Source organism: Chinchilla lanigera, unplaced genomic scaffold (genome assembly GCF_000276665.1).
Source record: "Chinchilla lanigera isolate Chin_1 unplaced genomic scaffold, ChiLan1.0 scaffold00034, whole genome shotgun sequence".
Lineage (NCBI taxonomy): Eukaryota > Metazoa > Chordata > Mammalia > Rodentia > Chinchillidae > Chinchilla > Chinchilla lanigera.
The window spans coordinates 1,628,398-1,643,101 of NW_004955435.1; the positions used below are offsets into that span (position 1 = coordinate 1,628,398).

A 14,704-nucleotide genomic window follows, 5' to 3' on the forward strand; every position below is an offset into this window, starting at 1 on the left:
GAAGAGAACCGAGCTCCCCAGCCCTCTGAGGACGAGGCCCCAGGGACTGAAGACCTCCCACTAGGCCGTCTTTTAAAGGTTCCTCCACCTTCCAGCAGCACGGAGCTGTGGGCCAAGCCTTTAACACAAGCGCTTTTGGAGGACATTGTAAGTCCAAACCCCAGGACTCTGTCTGTCGGCTTCAGATTCCTAAGTAGAAATCCTGCTAGAACTATGTCCTTGTAGAAGTCTTGTGTGGATCAGGAGTTATGGGTAGAAGGCACTCTGCTAACGGTAAGGACTCCGGGGCTATTAGTTCCATTTCTCTCCTTCTTACTTTCCTTTTCCTCGTACCACTCATTAGAGTAGGGGTAATATGTTAAAGCGCTTCAAATGTGCTTAAATTAACTGTCAGAAAACAAATACAACGCGCGTGTGGATAATGTTAATTTTCTGAGATAACAAAGACTGTACAAGATGACTGAAATCCATGGCTTCTGTCAGATCAACTGATTTAAAGACAACAATCTGCAATACAACTGCCATTGGTGAACTCCTGTCATCTCGTCTAGTGAGACTCTGCATCATTTCTACTGGGTTGTTCTGTTCGTTTTCTGATTCTCTGCAATGGTTTGCTCAATCTTGCATCCTTACGTCTGGTAATCTGAGCAAGTTCCTTGAAGATAACAATATATAATATAACAGCTAATTCCTATTATATAATCTAACTGCTATATATAAATTCCTATATATAATATAACTGCTAATTCCTATCATTTGTTCTGAAACCCGGTATCATTTTTATTGTTTCTGCTTTGTTTTGTTTCTGTCTACATTGCTGGTATTTTGCTAGTTTTCTTTCTTTATTATTCTCTTTAAAATAATCTCCCCATTAACTATTTTTTAATGAGAATTAGTAGGAATCAATTTTTCTAATGCCATCTTTTATGATATAATATAGTCCTGGAATTAGAATAAAGTTATTTTCTTAGCTCAGTTCCATACACATTAGTATATGCTCCTTTAGTTATCTTAAAATTCACTGCACAGTCACAAAATATCTCCCATGTGTGTATTTTTAACAGACCATAAATCATAAGAATTGGTTTCATTTTGTTTATTTTTTATAGTCAGTTCAGACAATAGCAGATATACACTGCATACCAAGTGTTTCTGAGTATGAAACTCAACTATTTTCTATGAAATTTTCTCCTGAAAATATTAAGAAAATGCCAAAGTATCTGTTATGTAAATTAAACATCAGCCATGGGCAGCTGTGAGTTATGGGTCATTCACATTATAAAGTAAAATGTTTTACTTCCCCTTAACTAGCATGAATTCCCTCTAGACGCAAGGTAAGAGTCACTCACAATCTCATATTTAAGTACAGGAAATGCAAATGACACTGCGTATTCAGTCAGGTCACGAAAGAATGTATATTTTACAAACATTGGAAATTACATTTTCACATCATTTTTCTAGTGCTTTTAATTGTCAACACAGTTGATGAAATTTTTACTTTAAAATTCCTATGCCTAGGAAAGACATGTTATAAAATGGAAGTGTTCATGGAATAAAAAGAATCCAATGTTGTCTTATAAGCAAGACTCTTTTATTTTCTTAAAACTTAATAGAAACATTGTGTGTTTATATTACATATTTAATTTGTATAGTTATAAGAATATAAATTGTACCTTATATTATTACTCATATATAGTACATGCATGGGGCATAAATGTATTATAAGTATATCAATATATAAACAATAGATGAGAAGAACAAAAAATCCTTCATTGTTTTCTATCTCTTCTCTGAAATTTCAATAGCCTAAAAGTCAGTCTTTTGCTCTCTGGTGTTACTGTATAATGAAGCCTTGCTCACTAACTTTATCACAAGCAGGAATATAAGAGCTTCCCAAAGCCCTACAAATATAAATGCAATCACATCAGTCTGTGCAATTTAACACGAGGATAATAATTCCTATTCTGCCTACTGAATGTTATGATGAGGATCAACAGAGGTAAAATCTAAGAAAGCTTTCTTCAAGCTCTAAAGCTTTTCATAAGTCTCTGGGAATGCAGAAAAAGGATACTGTCGTTTCTAAGTATTGCAAACACTATTTATTAAATGTATGATTGCTTGTAGTTTTGTGCTAGGTGTGAAATGCTGAACTAAAATGGTGCCACCAACATTGTGTTCGTAGATTATCACCTTACAGGGTTTTTTTTTTGTTTGTTTTCTGGTACCAAGAATCAAACTCACAACCTTGCGCTTGCCAGGCAGGCGCTGTGCCCCTGAGCTAAATCCCCAGCCCCTCCTTACAGTTTATTTTAAAACCTATGAACTCTTCATGAAATATAAGGGTCCTTTACAAACACCCACAAATATGTTTATTATTAATATAAATGCCTCAAAATTGTTTTGGTTTACATTATAATATATAGCTAATGCTATAGCTTTTGTCACGAAGTAGTTAATTTATTTATTTGTTTTACTTAATTTCTTTGAGATGGGGTCTCTCTGTGTAGGTCAGGATGGTCTTGAACCACATGTAGTCCAGACTGGCTTTGAATTTGTGGTGTTCTTCCTGCCTCAGCCTACTGAGTACTGGGATTACAGGCATGTGCCACCACACCCAGCAAACTGAATAATTTATATTTTCTTTCAAAAATCAATGATGCAATTGCTGGGCATGGTGGCACATGCTTATGCAGCCAGCACTCAGGAGGCTGAGGCAGGAGGATCAAGGAGGTCAGTTGGCTACATAGTGAGTTCGAGACCAGCCTGGGATACATAGTGAGACCTGGTCTCAAAAACAAACAAATAAAGAAACACAACTGAAATAGACACTTCTCAAAAGAACTGTGTTTCCCTGGAAACACTCTGCCTTGAGTGTTGTATAAATGGAGTGGTGCAGTATGTAATCCTGTGAGACTGGTTTTCTTTACCCAGCAAAATGCCTTTTAGATCCATGCGTGTTGTTTGTTTAACAGTTTGCTAGTATTCCCAGTGTATTAAATAATTACTCACCCGCAGAAGGATACTTGGATTGTTTCTGGGTTTTAGTTATGACCAAATAAAGCCGCTATCAATACTCACATACCAGCTTTTCTGTGACAACGGTTTACATTTCTGTCCGACAAATATCCGACCGTGCATTTGCTGGATTTTATGGTGAGTGTGTGCTTAGTTGTAAGAAACTGCTGGACTGTTTCTCAGAAGAGCTGGGTCATTCTCTTCCCAGCAGATGAGAGCTCTGCTAGCTCCACAATTTTTAAAATATTAGCCTTTTAAATTCTTCTTGTGCCTGGCCTCAAGCCCTTCATAAAACAGACCCTCGGCGATGACCCGAACCTTAGGCTCTCCCTTCCTTTCCACCTCGAGTCCAGCCGCCGCCTCCCCCTTCGCCTAAGTGTTTCTCCCTGACACCCTCACCCCGGTCACCAGCTGTGCTCCAGTCTTGTGCCATCTCCTTTGCCTGCGCTCTCTAAAAAAGAACAAAGGCAAACAACAAAAAGGCCTTACGCGATATGATTCACACGACGTACGGTTCACCCGCTTGAGGTACAAAAACGGTTTTTAGTCCGTTCCCAGGTCGTGTAATGAGTAACCGCGGTCAGCTGAGAGCCTTAGAGATTCATCTCACAGGCAGCCCCGCACCTCCTGTCCTCGCCCTCTCCGTGGGCCAGCGTGTCCTGCAGTGTTCGGCGTCGTCAGTGTTCTCCTCTTAGTCGTCCTGATAGGTGTACCAGGAGTTTGCTGCGGCTTAGCTCACGTTTCCCTGATGACTAATACTGTTGAATATCTTTTTGCGTTTCTTTTCTATCTGTATTTTTTGGTGAATTTCTGTCTGTGTCTTTTGCCCATTTCCGGATTGGATTCTTTGTTCTTTCACTGTTGAATTTAGGGTGTTCTTCCTATTGTGAAATTTGCAAATTTTTTCCAGTCATTGATTTGTCTTCTTAGCCTCTTAAGAGGGTCACTTATAGAGCAAAAGTTTTACATGTTCGTCAAATCCAGTTCAATTGACTTTTTTGCTCTGCTTTCAGCATCCTACCTCAGCTTCTAGTCTAACTTGAGGTCCGTTTTTTTTCTTTTTTTTTTTTTTGTACCAGGAATGGAACTCATGACCTTACGCTTGCCAGGCAGGTGCTTAAGGCACTGAGCTATATCCCCAGACACCTCTGTTCTCTTTGAAAAGTTTTATAGTTCCTCATTTCATATTTACATTTATTATATATTTAGAGTTAATAGTTTTGTAAAATGTGAAGTTTAGGTCTCATTATTTTTCTTTTTGCCTATGTATATTCCAGTTTTACAACAATATTTACTGAAAAGACTACCCCAATTGAATCACTTTTGTACCTTTGTGAGAAATCAATTGCATGCAGTGCTTGTATGCTTGTACTTCCAGCTTCTCTGTACTGTTCTGTTGATCTGTGAGTGATTCTAGTTTTGATGTCACATTTTCTTGATAACTATGAGCATAACCCTTTATTGTGTGTACTTTCTAGGTGAGAACTCACTAGGCAACACTGTCCTACTGTATCTCCACCCATACGTACTTGTGACTATGTCACACAAAAGCTGGTATGTGAATATTGATAGCGGCTTTATTTGGTCATAACTAAAAACCAGAAACAATCCAAATACCCTTCTGTGGGTAATTGTTCAATGCCCTGGGAATACTCAGCAAACTGTTAAACAAACAACACGCATGAATCTGAAGGGCATTTTGCTGGGTAAAGAAAACCAGTCTCACAGGATTACGTACTGCACCACTCCACTTATACAACACTCAGGGTAGAGTGCTGAGGAGCAAATCAGCGGTTGTCAGAGGTTCGAGCTGGGAGAGAGCGTGACCGCAGTCGGTTAGTAAGAGGAGCTTTCTGTGCGGTGGCAGGACAGTCCGGCACATGTGAAGTAGCTCACGTATGGCAGCACCTCACAGAAGTACACGTACACAGAGCCAGAGGAGAAGGTGCATGCAAAAGCTGGTGACACCTCAGCACATCTGGAGGTTAATCAATAATATCACACCAATGGCGATGTCCTGGATTTTTAGTTTCGTATTGTGTAAGATGCTACTGGAGTAAGCTAGGTGAAGGATGCATGAGGTAATCTTGTACTAACTTTTTCAACTCCTTGTGAGTCTTAAACTATTTCAAACTAAGTTTTTAAAAAATGTATTGCAATGACTGGAGTGTAAAGTTAAGTTCACCTACCATCTGAAGTCTGCGTGAATATCCACACTGAAGAAAAGAAGCTGAAATCTAGACACTTTTAACATTAAAATCCATACTGCAGCACGTCCATAAGAACCTGAATTTTATGTGATTTCACAAACAATTATGTAATCGTGAACCAATGCTGGAAATACAAACAGGAAAAAAATAATGATTTTTGAGAGAGAAATCAGGGCCTGCAAAGTGTTTTGGAAGTGAAAGAAGGGAGGGGTGAGATTTGAAACTATGTTACCAGAAGCTGCCCCTGGACATAAATTCAGAGACAGAGACAGGAAAAAAAAAAATAGCATTACTTTAGTGATGAGCTTTGAGTTTCATTTTATGATATTAAAGTCAAAGATTACAATTTTAGCTTCAAATTACTTTAGTTATTTATCGTTTTCTTCTGTTATTAGTGGAAATATCTTGGAATTAAATGTTCTGGTTATTTCCTTAAGCATAATATTCATAGCGTTTCATAGGATAAATTGAAGCTTTTAAATTACAGCTTTATTCTCTAAAACTTTCTCTCAATATTCAAGGAGTTGCTCTGCAGTGAGAATTACTGTCTGATCATTTTTCCAGTGACTTTATTTGCATAAATTTGGTTACAATTTGCCTTTCCATGTGGAAACATAACGGGCCTTGACTCAGGATTGCAGATATTCCTCCCAGCCAAGGAGAGTAAACTACCCTAAAGTTACAATACAGAATAAGGTCACAGTCTCTAGATAACTTTTTTGAAGAATTGTGCTAAAACTCTACATCCTTCTCATAAATTGAAGACTAAGGCCACGACATAAGAAAACCAGGTATTTGTGATATGCAAGGCAAGGGTCAGTTCTCCAGTGATATTCAAGGCACCAAATTATGGACACTGATGCGGCCACCATTGCAGCAAATGGACTGCAACTCCATATTCTGAAGTGCTGAACCACTGGCTTGAAACTGTCCCGCAGATCAGACATATTGCTCTCCTTAGATTGATGAGAACTCCGCTCCGCTCACCACACTCCAGTGCGGAGGGCTGGAGGCCATTTAGCATGCTGAGAAAGGTCAGAGTAAGCCTGTATCAGTTTCTGAACCTAAAAATTCCAAACTCCTTGCTACCCATTAAAATGAATGAAGAAAAGCTGTGTTTTGGAGTGTAGCATCCCCAAGACTTGCTTGAGGCATAGAGGGAAGAAATGATGATGCGTGGACCAGGAAACGCTAGTTTGCCACCTTCCGGAGCACATCAAGGAGCACAGCGCCGTGTGTGCACTCATCCCTGAAACATTATCATCTCAAAAAGTTGTATGCAGCTTAAATAATGGAGATTCCAACACAGAAAATGCATTACGATAGCGGGTCTCCTTGGCAGACGTTCCAAAAACAAAACAGAAAAATAATTTTGCCACTCAAATTGATTGTGAAATGGATTTTTCATGCAAAAAGCTGGAGTCAGAGTTTGCTGCAGGCAAGTACATAAGTTTAAGAAAACATTCATTATGCAGAATGTTAAGCTTCCGAGAATATGTGCACTGGTGACCCAACACACTTCATCTGAAGTTGGGCTTTACTCTCTGGTTGACCCTCAGCAGATTCACGCTGTAGTCCATGTGTAAGGAATGCTCTTGGTCAAACCCGTTCAATGACTGTACTTCAGATTGAAGTAGCATGGATTTGATAACAAAGATTTTCCTTTCCATCTGCACATTTGCTTCCTATTAGCGTATCAGTCTGAGCAGGACTACAATTGTATTGCTCTTTTTCCCATAATTATTTTTCTTCCTCTGAGTCCTTCTAGCATCTGAGATCACATGAGCTTGATATATTTATTGAATAACTTCACTTCTGGAAAAAGAAAATGTGACAAGGAAGGTGTATTCACACACATACACAATCTCTCCCCTGAGAATTTACATATAAGAGTTTTTTCAAATTAAATATGAGACTCAAAATGAGTTTTTTTCTTTAAGGACCCGTGACTGGCAATCTCTGGAGAAAGGAAGAGTGGCATCTGTCTGTCACTCAGACCGCCCATTGCAGCCAAAAGGGTTGAGGCAGCCAGGGAGGTTTTAGTCTCACCATCGTTTCTTGATTACTATTTGAAACATGCACAAGAATATATGGAATGTGAAGTATTTATGAGACACAACAAAGGGACTACTTACAAACTTACCCTTCAACGTAAGAACATTACCAATGGTACTGCGCCCATCTGTGTGGTCTTCCGGTGACACTTCCGGGTTTCTCCATGTTCCGAGAGGCCCCCATTATCCTGAAATTTGTGTTTGTGTTTATGTTACCGATTTTCCTCCCAAATTTGCTTAGGTTTAAATAATATACTGATTGATTCTTTCATTTATAAAATAAAATATAGTTTATTGCTTACTGTCTTCAAGCAATGCTTCACTTCAAGGATGCACCCATATTTTTACAAATAATTGCAGGTCATTCATTTTTACGGCTGCATAAAATCATACCTATAAATATTTCCATCATTTAATGACCCATTATCATGTCAACAGAAGTTTAGGACATTATAACTGCCACCAGTTATCCACGTCTCTGTGGACTCACACGTAAGGCTGGGTAATCCTGACCACCAGGAAGTTAAAAAGTCCTTTCCATTCGAGCAGGTTTATCCTTTGGTAAAGTGTGGCCCTTTGTAAGAAGTAATTTAAGAAGTCTCCTTAGGGCCATTGTAGGACACTTATCCTTTAGCAAGTCATACTGTTGGTTTAATAGTTATTCCTCCACCCCCTACCCTTTTATTGGTTAACTCTTTTATTGTTTTGTGTTTTTTTTTTTTGTTTTTGATTAATTACACTTATTTGTACATTTTAGGTGCACGTAATGATCACACTCATCACGGGAATTTGTACCTGTACATAGCTTCTTTTTTCCCCAACTCCCAAACCGTCACTTCGACTCCCCCTTCCCCTCCTTATTTACAAAAGCTTTCCACGCTGAATGCACTGGATCTGGTCTGCTCTCAAGCTCAGCGGGGTCGGGCCTGGCTAGTACTCGGGAGCCTCTGCCTCTTTTATCCAGGGTTTTGCCACGCTATGCTCTGATTTGCGCTTACTTTACGGGAACGCGGCCTGAGTTTCGGAGTCTCGGATAAGCAATCGTTTCCGCAATGGAAAAAGTTTGCATCTTTGATTGAGTCATGTTTGGATTCCAACCTTGACGCAGCCATTTACTAACTATGCGATCTCGGATAATTAAACTGCCAGTACTTCAGATTCTTCTTGGACAACTGAAAACCATGATAAATACTCGGAAGGCTGATCCATTACTAAACAGAATAAGATACTATACATAGCACAGAAGAGACACTGTCCAGGGAATAAAAGAACATCAACAAGTGACGCGATAAGCAAGGAACCACCAGAAATACCTACAGGGCGAGGGAGGTGAGCTGCACGTGAGGGTGAGGTGTGAGAATGGACGTAGCGAGGGCACTGCCCCACCCAGAGCGCAGGCCTCTTCGTCACAGAGCTGCTGTGTTACTCCAAGTGGCATCCTCTGAATTGAGGAGCGAAGCGCCCCGGAACACTCCCGTCTAGGGATGTAAGAACCATCTTACGTACGACAAAAGTGAAACTAACGTCTTTTCTGTGCCTGCCACGTGCCAAGCACCCCTCCCCAATGAGAAAAACCAGAAAGCCCTCGTACTGGGAGACAAAAACCTCATCCTTTTCCTAAGGAATCTGAAACACACCTTGTCTTCTGGCACACTTTCCACATCCTGCCACCTTGCCTGGGCAATCCCTCCTTCCCTCGGATCTGCTTTGTGGAGTCCATCCCGACTTGGGGCTTTGGATGTCTGAAACCTTTCACACCTGCAGTGTACGTGCGCTTGGCAAACAAAGTAAGCTTTCCAGCTTATTTTCCACAACAGGGATATACTTGACATTCTTCTCCACTTCCCTTTGCATTCTTTTCTTTTTTGGTTTTGGTTTTTTTCTGGTACCGGGAATTGAACTCACGACCTTGCGCTTGCCAGGCGGGCGCTGTGCTGCTGAGCTAAATCCCCAGCCCCTTCCCTTTTCATTCTTATCCTTCAGTTATTTCATATTACTTCCTTTTCTATCTAAAAGCCGTCCTACTCTTAAACAAAGATGTTACAGAAAGCCCGTCTCTAAAGGCTTTTCTTTCCCTCTCCTAGGGAGGCTCTAAAGAAGCATACTTGACTAACCGACACAGTACAAGTTACAGTTGTCTCGTACATATTATCTACAGCATTGATACAATAAAATCTTTCTCACGTCATTGTTAATTCAAGTACATTACAGCCAGTCATAAAGAATTTAAAACTGGAAATTTCAGTAGACTTCAAAGGCAAGATTTATTGAAAACTATTGACTACTTCCTCACAGATTCTGACTTAAAAATGTTGAATTTAAAATGTTGGTCATTCTGACCTCTCTTTACCCTGTTTGTGTCCTGATCTTATTTACATGACCCACTGTTGCTCCTGGGTGATCATCCTATGCTTGTCACCACTCTGTCCTTGCTCTCCCACCTGCATGAATGATTTTGTTTTATTTTGCTTTAATAGTCTCCATAGGGGAAATGATACCGTACACCACCTGGCAATTTTACAAGATATCCTTGCCAGTTTTCTCTGCTCATTACTGTTAGGGCTGTCTGAAATACAGAACAGACCTCGTCTGGCCAGTCCATGTTGTGGTATTCTTGTGACCAGGTTAATAATTTAAAAGTCAACACATAAAAGTAGATATATATGACATATGTCATACACAAGTTGAAAAATTTCAAGTTTGAGGACATGCTATGCTTCACTTATGATAGCTAAAGAAAGGGGGAGTTCTAACCTGGCTTTCCTGGGGACCCTCTGCTAACATTTTCATATAGTAATCCTGACTTTTTTCCTTCTCTGTTTCTTTGTATGTGAGTATTGCCTACAATCTTTTCAGGATCTTAAGCAACTTTTCTGTCTCTTGTTTATTCTCAGTTCTATGTGTCATTTTCTGGATTATTATTTTATCCATCAGGAATAAGTCCTGGCCTTTGAGGAGGAGAGGAAGTAAACCCTTGCCTTTCTAAGAACAAGTAGATTCATGTCACTGGTCTTTTGTGTTACGAATTTCTTGGCTTCTCTCTGGAGTAACATGCTTCGCAGGAAGAGCTTGACTTCTAGACTGTATGCCCTCGGGTCTGTCCCCCACCTCTTGAAAGCAGAAGACTAAAAGCCTCCACTGCCCATTTGATTATAGGTCAGAATGCACTAAAATTAAAAGGAAACTTTCCCAAAATTGCTGAAGCAAATAGGAGTTTGTTTTTCTTATATAACTGTAGATTTGAAGTCAGGAAGAATGTTGTGTCTCTTCAGTGCCACCAAAGACCTAGGCTCAGGGCTGGGGATTTAGCTCAGTGGCACAGCGCCTGCCTGGCAAGCACAAGGTCATGAGTTCAATTCCTGGTACCACAAAAAAACAAAAAGACCTAGGCTCCCTCTGTCTTCTGCTGAGTAGACCGAGCATGTAGCTTTTGTTTCTCACATGTACAAAATAAATGATGTACCTTCATGTATCACATCTTGGAAGAAAGCAGAAGGGTCATATGCCATCTTCTCACAAGTTTCCTCCTCTGGGATTCCCTTCCCTCAAAACTCTCTGCTTACACCGTCATTGACCATAACTGAATCTTCTGGCCAGTCCCACTTGTAACCACGGTTGGGGAGTCAAGTTAGGTATTCAAATACTTTCCAGCCCTTGAGCCACGCGTGTTGGTGCATGCCTGTAATCCCAGAACTTGGGAGGCTGAGACAAGAGGATCACCTCGAGTTCTAGGCCAGCCTGGGCTACGTAGTGAGTTGCAGACCAGCCTGGACTACATAGTGAGACCCTATCTCAAAAAGAAATATTTTACAATCCTTAAAATAGGGGAAATAAATTTTATAAATATGTTACCCTTTCCATTAAATCTTAGAGAATTATTCTTAAAGTTTCTGGAAGTTGTACCCATGAAATGCATACCCCGCTGTGCATATCTGGTACATATCGGTGCATATCTGTTACAGGTCTGACTACGGTCCTGAAGGCATTACATAAGTAACTCTCAAGTGATAAACATTTCTCCGAATAGCTCTTTTCTTAAAAACTGCATTACAGGGCTAAAAGTATGTAAGTGAATAGGGGAAAATGAGAGGGAAGGCACAAAAGAAAAAGAAGCACATTAGGAAATGGAGGACAGAGGAGAGAGCACAGATCCAAGGATGGCGACAGTGAACGAACAGCTACCCTAAATGCTTGTTTTTCAAAGTCAGAGTCTACTTACCCTCGAGCTCATCTTCCCAGGGTGTTGATGAGGGTGCTGCAGGGAGAAAAAAGAATCCAGATGTCTCAATGCCCCATGAGATCACGTATGTAATATTTTCTGAAGAAAGAAAAATGGATTTTATTATAATACATAAGATTATTAGACCACAGGCTTAAAAATCTCTATTTTTCCCTTTTTTCCCAATGTGAGCAATTCTAAACTATTAATAAACTTTAAAATCTACTCAGAAGAAATGTGCTAATAATACACTGCACTCTGCATGGGTATTAGAGTGAATCACGGTGTTTGCTCATTCTGTGGCACTGATTTTTACAACACTGACTCCCTTGCTCATTTGCACTCTCCTTGTTTCACTTATTCCTCATTTCTTTTTTACTTTCCCTTGGTCGCTTCCTCCCTATACACACACGTACATAAACACGCATCCACACAGATGAAGCCCAAATTATATTATATTTCTATGTAATTTTTAATAAAAGACATCCAAAGCTTAGTAACAAATGCATGTATTTATAAATAAAAGCAAGATAATAAAATCTTAGATTATATAGTTTAATATAAGGAAAGATATATTTTCAGATTATTCCCTTTAGTCCTTACACTTTTAACATTGTAAATACAGAATGACAATAACCCAATCCAAACTCCTTTGTCATCGCTTATATCTTTATGCATAAAAATACAAAAGAACTTGCTACACAGTTACTTGCAACCTTGAAATAGTTGCACAAAATATTATTTCCATTTAAGTTTTGTCTACAATGTCTTAGTAGTACACTGATGCCTTTCACTTTCTACAATAACAATCTGCTTTTAATATTTTTACATAAACCATAATCCCACAATTATAAATATATTCTTAAGCTTGCTGTACTATCTGTAACTAATACATCTAATAGAACATCATGAATAGTGTCTAATATTTTATCACAGTAGGATAGTCACATTTTAAATTAATTAATTCAGTTGACTATTTTCTGAGCACATGCTGTACGTGTGGCATTATGATCACATTTTTCAATCGGAGCTACAGTCCGGCAAAGCTCAGGTCTCTCTTAGTCTCCACACACCTGCTAGTATCTGGCTTTGCACCTGCACACAGTGCTCCATGAGCGTTTCTTGAGTGCATGCTATGAGCTGACCTTCACCTCAGAAGCTTGTTCTATTTTCTGATCTGCTTCTTAGTTATTATGAATCTAAATTCTGCTTTTCTGAAAGAGCATTCCTCTTGTTTGTTAAAGAACTTCATTTATTTCTCAGCTGTCTACACGGGCCCAAAACTTCTTGAGATAGCACTTAAGTAAACTTTCAGGCATCTCCCTTGCTGTTCCCATTCACCACTATCTGAATCCAAAGCCCTAGCCAGTAATGTCTTGGATGTCTTCTCAGAGCCATTCCATTCCTAACACAAAGGACTTTTAAGTACAAGTATGACTGGACCCCTGAAAAGACACCTCACCCCAAATTATCCTGCCCACAGAAGACAAACATAGTAAAAATGGTCATACTTCCAAAATTGTTATACAGATTTAATGCAATCCCAATCAAGATACCATAAGCATACCTCACAAAGCTAGAGAAAGCAATTCTAAAATTCATTTGGAACCAGGACACCTAAAATAGCAAAAACAATTCTCGGCAACAGAGGCAAGGCAGGAGGCATCAAATCCCTGACTTGAAATTATAATACAAAGCTACTGTGATAAATACAGCATGGTACTGGCAAAAAAGAAAAACAGACCTGAGGATCAGTGGAACACATTAGAAGATGCAGAAACATCTCCAAACACACATTGCCACCTTATCTTTGACAAAGGGACCAAACAACTTCACTGGAAGAAAGATAGTCTCTTTAATAAATGATGCTTAAAAATTAGCTATCCCCATACTGAAGACAAAAACTAAACCCATGTGTCTCACCATGCACTAAACTAAAATCTAAAGATCTAAATATTAAAACAAAAACACTAAATCTCCTGGGAGAGAGAATAGATATAAAAAGACATAGGTGTAGGCAAAGACTGCAAGAGCAAAACTCCAATTACATAGGAAATTCTACAAAGAATCAACAACTGGGGTCTCACCTTATTAAAAAGATTTTTCTCAGCAAAAGAAATCACCAACAGGGTGAAGAGGCAACACAGAGTGGGAAAAAAAAATTTCCCAATTCTTCTTCAAAGGACTAATATCTAGAACATGTAAAGAAATGAAGAAAAATCAGCTCCCCAAATTTAAAGATACAATCTAATAATGGGCAGCTGAGATGAATACATATTTCTCAGATGAAGTACAAATGGCAAATAAATATATGAAAAAATGTTCAACATTACTGGTTGAGAGACACAAATTAAAACAATGCTGAGAGTCCATCTCACTCCAGAAAGAATGACTATTATCAAGAAATCAATCAATAACAGATGCTGGAAGGACTCTGGGGAAAAAGGAACCCTTCTCCACTGTTGGTGGGAGTGTAGACTGGTGCAACCACTGTGGAAATCAGTGTGGAGATTCCTCAAAAATCTAAAACTAGAGGTTTCATTCAACCCAGCTGTTCCCCTTCTTAGTATCTTCCTGAAAGAAATGCATCATACAACAGCCATGTGTGTACACCCATGTTTATAGCAGCACAATTTGTAATAGCTAAACCTTGAAAACAACCCAAATGCTAAGATAAATGGATAAATAAGATCTATTTTTTTTCATACAGTATGGATAAATGGATAAATAAGATAAATAAGATAAATGGATAAATAAGATCTATTTTTTTCATACAGTAGAGTACTACTCAGCCATACAGAAGGATAAACTTGAGACATTTATAAGTAAATGGATGGACTTTGAGACCGTATTCTTAAGTGAAATAAATTGGACACACATGTGTAAATATCACATTGTCTCATTTGTGTGAGAAAATGAAAGTGTAAATAAGGTCCAACATGTACAACAGTTATTGGGAAATAGGAAGAAATGGTTCAAATGGGAAGGGGAACTAGGGAGTGGGGAGAGGAAAGGAAGGAAGGGCAAACAAAGAAATGAGAAAATAAGGGTAAAATGGAAACAAAGCTTTTGTAAATACAGAGGGGAGAGGAGTTGCGGGGAGGGGGAAGGGAGACAAGAGGAATCAAGATGTACATGTACAGGTGCCAACTCTCCATGGTGAATGTGTTCATCATGTATACGTAAATCATACCAATAAAATTAAT

General features: G+C 39.1%; 1 long non-coding RNA gene across 2 annotated transcripts; it reads right to left on the reverse strand.

Annotated features, from left to right (window-relative positions):
* Positions 1 to 422: 422 nt before the first annotated feature.
* LOC102026905 lies at positions 423 to 8,679 on the reverse strand. Of its 2 annotated transcripts, none has more exons than XR_261656.1 (5): positions 8,597 to 8,679; positions 7,369 to 7,467; positions 6,547 to 7,040; positions 5,205 to 5,349; positions 423 to 655 (listed from the first exon to the last, which is right to left on the reverse strand). It is a non-coding gene; the product is annotated as an uncharacterized LOC102026905 (long non-coding RNA). The 2 variants fall into 2 exon arrangements; XR_261655.1 differs by lacking the exon at positions 423 to 655 and adding an exon at positions 3,508 to 3,896.
* Positions 8,680 to 14,704: the final 6,025 nt, after the last annotated feature.